Consider the following 8,270-nt stretch of genomic DNA (forward strand, 5'->3'; position numbering starts at 1 on the left):
TTCAACGCGTTCCAAACTAAAATGTGGCATTCCAATTTTGATAAATTTAGAGAGAATGACGTAAATACTCTGAAAATTACTCATTTTTACTAGTAAAATTTAAACCTAAGTCGGAAAATGGTTTTTGTGCGTTGCAGAAACTCGAGTTTCTTTTGAAAAAAGTCAAAAACCGGCCTAAAATGATTTGTGCAATTTTCGCGGAAAAGCAAAATTACCACTTTATTTAAAGTAATATTTTCATCATTTGCCCTGAATCCAAATATTACGCTAAAATTAAGAAGAAAGACAACTGTGTTTGCTCGGAAGTACAAAATTCTTCCGAGTGAATTTCTTTATTACAAATAAGTCCTCACTAAAACTTTCAGAAATTCTGAAAACGAACAAGTCCTCACTAAAACTTTCAGAAATTCTGAAAACGATAAGTCCTCACTAAATCTTTCAGAAATTCTGAAAACGATACAACTCACACTAAAATTTTCAGAAATTCTGAATACGATAAATCTCTCACTAAAATTTTCATAAATTCTGAATACGATAAAGCTCCATACTAAAACTTTCAGAAATTCTGAAAACTATAAAGTCCTTACTTAAACTTTCAGAAATTCTGAATATGATAAAGCTCACACTAAAACTTTCAGAAATTCTGAAAACGATACAGCTCTCACTAAAACTATCAGAAATTCTGAAAACGATACAGCTCTCACTAAAACTTTCAGAAATTCTGAAAACGACACAGCTCCCACTAAAACTTTCAGAAATTCTGAATACGATAATGCTCACACTTAAACTCTCAGAAATTCTGAACAGCCGTCCCTAAAACAGAACTTTTAGAAATTCTGAACACCCTTAAGCCCTTAAGATAAATTTTGATGACCCTTAAGATCTCAATGTCCCCCTAATGACCCCAAACAAGAGAGGATAAGGGGACAGAGAGGTAGTCTCCTAGTCTAGGCCTTGGGATATGTCAAAAACAGAAAAGTTATATTTAGCCGCGTGCAAAACGGAAGTGTCTGTTTTTCCTGGCTTCCGCACACGCCATTCATGATCAAGGCGTGAGAAATGTCATTAACAATAGCGGAAACGTTTCATTGATGAGAGCGAGTTGTGAAATAAAATTTTCGCAGGAAATATTAGGAATAAGAGATAGATTCTACAATTTTTTTCAAATCCAATGGCTCGCGAAGAATAATGTCAAAACCATATATACTAACCTGCATAAACAGGCAAAACAGATAACAGATAACAGATAACAGACCCCAGTACGCCTAGAGATACTCTTACATTTCATTCATGCGGTGCCAGACCATACCTGCGAACAGGGGAATAAAAAACCTCCGTTATTTCGAGCTCAAGTGACAAATCACCCGATCGAATGCGGCACAGCGTTTCTTTGAAACAAATATATATCTTTTTCGACATTCTCTGACGAATCAGACGAAACCGGAAAAACACAGATACCGGTATGTCATCTGTGATAAGATACATCACACCTTCAAGCAAAGTTAATTAAACAGCCGGGTTCGGCGTCACAAAATAAAATAAAATTACACTTTCAAAGAAAGTTTCCGACAAAGTCCTTCCAGGGCGAAAATTTTGAGAGATTAAAACATATCTTGCAAAATGATATCAGCCAAATCAAACCGCACGGGCAAAATCATTTAGCAAATGAGAGAGGTGTTAGTGTCTACAAGCTGCAGGAAAGCATGCAGACTTGTGTGACCTCCAGTCTACACTTTTGGAGTGCCATAAACGTCTATTTGACCTAAAACGCTTCCCAATAATAATTATAGTATGCAGAAGGAGAAGGCCTTTTTCGAAAGCCTCCTATCCTATTTTGTCGCATTAAAAAAGCAAATCGCTTAAAGACACGCTTCTCAGAGCGATACTTATAAGACACAGCGGTTAAAAAACCAGGTCGCAAATATCGAGCAAATAGTAATAATAAACAGTAGGAGTCCGTGTAGGCAAGAGAAAATAATATTTTCTCTTGGTGTAGGCCTGTCACGATTTTTATTTAGCATCTACAGAAGACGCTTACTTTGGAAAGCTTCCGATACAATCTATCATTGACATTAATACCGTTGCCGAACTCTAAACGCCTGTAAAATGCCCACTAAAAATGACATGCTGAATGTTGATTAGCCGATAAAACAAATGTCACGCTGGCCCGATTTATTGACTTTATTAGAACCGGAACTACGCTTTTGTGGACGTCTGCATATCTAAAAATAACTTTTCTGTCTTTGACATATCCCGGCCAACGCCTTCTAAGTCCCTCTCTGTCCCATTATCCTCTCTTGCCCCAAAAAGAGTTCAAATATTCTAATCTTTCTAATAATCTAAATCGAAAGTTCAAACATTCTGAGAAAATATTTTAAATTCAACCTTCTTTTGCTGTAAGGAGAATAAGATATCCTGATCTTTCAACAAAACCTACAAGCCTTGTCCCTTTTGACATAGTCCAACTTATTTATATTCTGTGCATAAGAACAGTATTTTAAAACAATGAGCTTGTGGCAGCTACATGTACATGTACTTTACACAGTCATGCATGTCAAAGCATATTCAAAATAAACCTATACAATCATGTGCACATTTAAATTATTATCATTTATTGTAAGGTCACAAACCACTAAAATGAAGATGGCATGCTAATCCTCAGTTAACTGAAATCAAGACTAGTAACAATACAAGTCTTGGGGAGGTCATCAACCCAGTGTCCAGCTCTTTGGGTCATTCTGTAGACTTAACTTTACCTTTCCAATAACTCAGCTTCACTTCCTTACTCTTTCACAACAGAAAAGGTTTACAGCCACTGACTTTTCATCTTAATATTCTCCAGATGGACAATGACAGTTTCAATAGGATTTCATGTTGCTGTGGTGGCCTACATATCTAAACCTGAATTAAAGAGGCATGCTGTAGTTATTTGCATGTCACAAATAAAAAATAGTAGTAGTTACAAATGACTGGGTTTATTTAGATGTGAACTTAAACTTATTTTTGTTCTAGTTCGTTTTCATAAATCAGAGCTAAAAAAAGCTTGAGACAGAAATACCATAAGTCATTTATTACACATCAACCCTCCAAGTTTATTTTTTTCCTTAGTAGCCATTTGGCCACCAACTATTCAAGTTTTGGTCGCCAGTGAAAAATTTTAGTCACCAAATTAAGCTGATGCTTTCAATCATTCCTCTCAATTTGAGTCGCCAGGCTGGCGACCTTGGTTCAAATTTAGTCGCCAGCTCCAAAATTTTAGTCGCCATGGCGACTAAAATGGTCTTAACTTGGAGGGCTGCACATGAATTATATTTTGAGCGTGGATATACATTTATGCTCAGTAATAACAGAAAAGAAATAAAAATGAAAACTAAAACCATAAGCAAATCATCACTAAGAGCAAAAAACATTGAAAACTCTAGTGGAAAATGCAAATACAAATGAAAATCGCTGAGCCATCCGAGTTTCCATACACAACAGTGTTGGCTGAAGGCGTGCTTACATGATAGAGAAAATTGGGTATGGACCCGTCAAAAACTTGGTCCGGACCTGACCATTTTTGTAGAGAAACAGTAAAATCAAAACGTGGCCTATGGCCTCGTTTTGATTTGACTGTTCTCTACAAAAATGGTCAGGTCCGGACCAATTTTTTGACGGGTCCGTACCCAATTTTCTCTATCGTGTAAACGCACCTTGAAATACATTTTTTTTTAAAATTATTTAAAATTTAGCCTGTGTACAGCCATCTCGCTCTGCAAACAAAAAATCGCGGAACGGACATCTGTTTTATGGCGTTCTTAATTGTGTTCGGCTGTGGGCGATTTTCCTGGAATGTGTGGAAAATGATCTGATTGGCACTTACACAAAAACCATTCATAATTTATGTGGGTGATAGCTTGTGGCATTCCAAATTATTTCAGCCTACGGCGAGCATTCAATCTGTACAGCCTTTTGCCTCTCACTTGTTTGTGAAGGGCAAAATTAGACTTGCCACAAGTCGACCTCACGAGTTTTCACAGTAAATAAGCGAGCGAAGCGAGCCTTCTAGGGCAAGTGATGCAGTCGCCATCGGTCGACTTGTCTCGCTTGAAGGGTTTCCAGCTCCGGTTGGAGCAGACACAAAAACATCTCTCCCAGAAAGATAAACTTCTATTGTTTTTCTCTGGTAGTCAAGCAAACTTAAATAACTGGTGGCCTTGAGAGCATCATCTATCCTTTCGAAATTGACCCAATGTTGAAGGTTTGACCGCATGTCACATCTCACTGGGCTTAATCCCTTGTGATTGACTTTTCTGTCCTAAGGGCTGCTCTGATTGGCCTACGCTCAGCGACCCGTTTTTGGGTCGCTAAAAGTGACGCGATTCAAGTATGAAAAGTCATTCGTCCCAGCGCGCCATAATAAACAAGACGAAAAACTTTATTGAAAGTCTAGGGCAAAATATGCAGTACAATGTATCATTTTTAGCCAGGACAAGTTGGAAAGAGCAATAGTTTTGTGAAGACTGTGGTCTACATGTAGAACATTTCTGCACTGTAGTTTGAAACCCTTTGTAAGGGCCTATTTACATGGAGGTGGGGTACCCCAGGTAGTTGACGTAACCCGCCTAGGTGGGGTAACCTGCCTGACCATATAAACTCTCATTTTTACTTGATCGCGTTTACATGATAGGTGGGGTTGGTCCTCCTAGCCAGGGTCGTGTTTTGCAAGGTAAACGTTTCAACGTGAGGTAAACTGCCTACCCAGGGACGACTCATCAGGTTAATCTCAAAGTGCGGTAAATGCAAACTACACAAGATATGGCTGCCTACGGCTTTATCTACAGCTGCAAACCCGGCGAGATTTTCCTATAGCTTTATCTGCCCAAATGTGGAAAGGCAAGCGTAGGCCCGAGCGAGTCTCATGCTTTAACTATAAACAACAATGACTTCGACAACTGCTTCGACTTCTAATACTTTGCCTAGTCAAATAATCGGTCGAAAGCACAAGATGAGAGAAATCAACAGTAAATATATTTAGATTACAAAACAAAATGCGATTTCAATGGAATTTTTTCGAGGCCAACCTGGCTTGCTCTTTACGAAAATATGTCATTTTATTGCCTTCTATTTTCCCCAAAACGAATTCGGCTCTGAAGTTCAGTTATCGAGCCTATGAAACCACTAAAAGGAACGAGAGAAAATAATATACAAAGTTATTTTGTCTTTTTACGTGCTAACCTCGTGATAAGACTGCATGTAAATGTGAGCTAATATTATTTTCGACCACGGCTGGGCCGGTTTCCTTTACCTACCCGGGGTCCCCCACCTCCATGTAAACAGGCCCTAAATGTGCCACATAGTCTTTCGTTAGTGCTGTTTGTTTTGGCTCATTTCGATTTGAAAATGTTTGGTTTGGAAGGACAAGCTCTGGAATTTCTGTGAAGGTAAATGATTACTTGGATTTAATAATTGTGATACCGCGATGTATTGTATGAATGACACTTCCTTTGTCTGGTTTGCCTGGCTTCGCCAAAATTTTTTGTAGCTTTACTTCGAGAACGAAAAAGGTTGGTTTTAGAGATTTTTTGCTGTAAACATTTTGCTCCTTGGATTTTATGAATCTAGTGATTTGTGTTTGAGCTCAATGATGTTTTATCTCCCTTGTTTGTTGTGTTATATTTGGAACCGCATGATTAAAATCCAGTCAACCAGACACACAGATTTATTTAAAATTTAAATTAATGACGATTTAAATTTATGGACGCCATAACACAGACTTTCCTTTCACGATTTTTTGGAGCGGAGTGGGGCAACTGTACACAGACTAAGAGTCTTTATAAAGAAACATTTACATGCACATGTATCCATGGCATGTTCAGTACTGTCATCCAGCAGAAAAGGGCTTATGTTCAGGGGGAGGGGAGGAGCTTATAACCAGATATATATTTTTGTTTTCTGGTAGTTGGGCCTACATGTACATGTACATGTATAACCAGGGTGGCTTACTGTACATTAAAAACCCATGAGTAAGAACCTACTCCACGATAGACTAAGCAGATTCTTATCAAAATGGCAATTAACACAAATTTGGGCTATTCAGGTTCTAAATAGGTTATTGTTTTCTGAAAAAAAATTACATTGATGCATATAGAACTTTTAGTGGTATTCAGAAATTTGCATACCACATACTTACGGTATGTAAATACTGTATAAAGCTTTTATCATTCAGAATATGACATTGCAGTGTATATACAACTGTACATGCAAAGTAATGCTTTGTCCAAAATTAGTTCCAAAATGCATGTTTCCAAATTTGACGCTTAATAGGTTATTATAAAAATGGTGTCTTATTTGCAATTGTTAGCCTAACAGGCTGTTATACAGTGTATCTTAGGTTCTTATTCACAGGTTTTTACTGTATAGCCAGAATTTTACAGTATGAGCTCATACCAAAGGCAGACAATCCTCTGTGTTTGAGGTCGCGTGACATGGACATCACTCATAGGCATCATTATTTGTGAACTTTTGTGATTTTATGAGGTTTTTATTCCTTGCTGGCCATCACCGCCCCCAGCAAAAGCACATAAGAGAAAGAGACAGTCTCTTTCTCTTACTTATGTTGGAGGCGGTGACAGCTAGCGAGGAATTAACGGCCTTAAAACCTCATAAAATCACAAAAGTTCACAAAACGATAAAAGGTAAGTGATATATATTTATCTGGCTTACAGCAGATCAACGTTTGTGATTGAAAGATGCAAAATTCAGTATTTATAGAGCATTTCTTACAATGACTCAAGCCGAGATCGATCAAGTACAATGAACGTGTAAGATCAAATAAATGTAGTGGGTACTGTGATGCTTTAATAATGCACGTTACGCGGCCTCAAATACAGAGGATTGTCTGCGTGCCTGTGCTCATACATGTACATTGCCTCTTACTCAATACAGCAATCTATATCTCTGAATCGGTGAATTCCAACATAGCTAATTGATATTTAAAAATCAATAAACTAGTTCAAGAGTTCAATTAATATAAAAGCTTGAATACACATAGACATCAACTGATAATTAATACTCTTTATAAATTCTGACGCTGACTTATTAGAGCGTAAACAACGCTCATAATGTACTCAAGACGTTTCGACCGAGAATCTTCGGTCTTCTTCGGTTGTTATCATGGCATAAAAACTGATAACATTGCATGCATTATATCGATCTCTCTGTCCTTTCGGTTGATACCTGTCGTTTCGTCAACAAGTACCGTGTAGTTTCGCAAAAGGGCAGTTTCAAAGAGCGTTAGGTAACACTAGGGCGATTTCAAAATATCTGGCAATTTCATATGTGCCGAAAGCTAAAGGAACGAGGAATTAGAGATTACAGGCACTTATAGGTTGGCGAAAAGACCAGTAACAAAAAATACATTTTCTACTCACCTATATGCATTGTGATTAAGAAGAGACTTCTATCCCTCATATTTTCGAAAACTTAAGCATGTACACTGAGCAATAGATACGTAATTCCTTCGCCATAATTGCAGAAATCTTTGCCATCCGTAACTTTGATCCGCCCCTTAAAAAACGGTCATTCTTGAGTCTGCAGTTGAATTCTCCAGCGGATTTCTCTGGCTAAACCAATCATGGTACTCTAATCCTCCCACGTGACTATTGAATTCGTTGAATCGTTTCGTTTTCGCCCGCTCGATTTGAATTATTCTGCTGCTCGTTCAACACGGTTTGTTTACAAAACTGTAAAGCGTTTCTTATAGTATTAATCACGTTTAGAATAACAGATAATGCTTTATAAATCTTGTGTGAAATGGAAATAGTGAACAGAAGCTTGGGATTCTTGGAGCCGATCAAAGTCCTTGTGCTTTGAAGTGTCAGTAGAACCACAGGTAGCCCAAGCTCCTAAAGGAGCCGTCAACATATAGACCACATACGACATTGCGTAATAACGTTATTATAAAGGGTTTGTATGGGAATATAACGATCGTAAAAAATAATTCAAATTAGAGGAAAAATATCCAATAAAATTCACTTAACTATCCTCTTCTGTCTATATCTTGTGTTTCTATGCCGTTTGGAGGCGATTTGAAGCCATTTCAGTGGGTTTTAGGTTCGCTGGTTTCCTATCATTTAAGGGTTTGTATGGGAACAACGATCGTAAAAAAATAATTCAAAATAAAGGGAAAATATCCGACAAAATCGACTTACCTATCCTCTTCTATGTAAATCTTGTGTTTCTATGCCGTTTGGGGGCGTTTTGAAGCGATTCCAGTGGGTTTTAGGTTC

The 8,270-nt window shown here is 37.8% G+C and overlaps 1 long non-coding RNA gene across 1 annotated transcript; it reads right to left on the minus strand.

Annotated features, from left to right (window-relative positions):
* Positions 1–6: 6 nt before the first annotated feature.
* LOC144640402 (uncharacterized) lies at positions 7–7,860 on the minus strand. Its single transcript, XR_013568351.1, has 3 exons — positions 7,413–7,860; positions 464–2,901; positions 7–425 (listed from the first exon to the last, which is right to left on the minus strand). It is a non-coding gene; the product is annotated as an uncharacterized LOC144640402 (long non-coding RNA).
* Positions 7,861–8,270: the final 410 nt, after the last annotated feature.

This window comes from Oculina patagonica, unplaced genomic scaffold (genome assembly GCF_052425735.1).
Source record: "Oculina patagonica isolate OP01 unplaced genomic scaffold, crgOcupat unplaced299, whole genome shotgun sequence".
NCBI lineage: Eukaryota > Metazoa > Cnidaria > Anthozoa > Scleractinia > Oculinidae > Oculina > Oculina patagonica.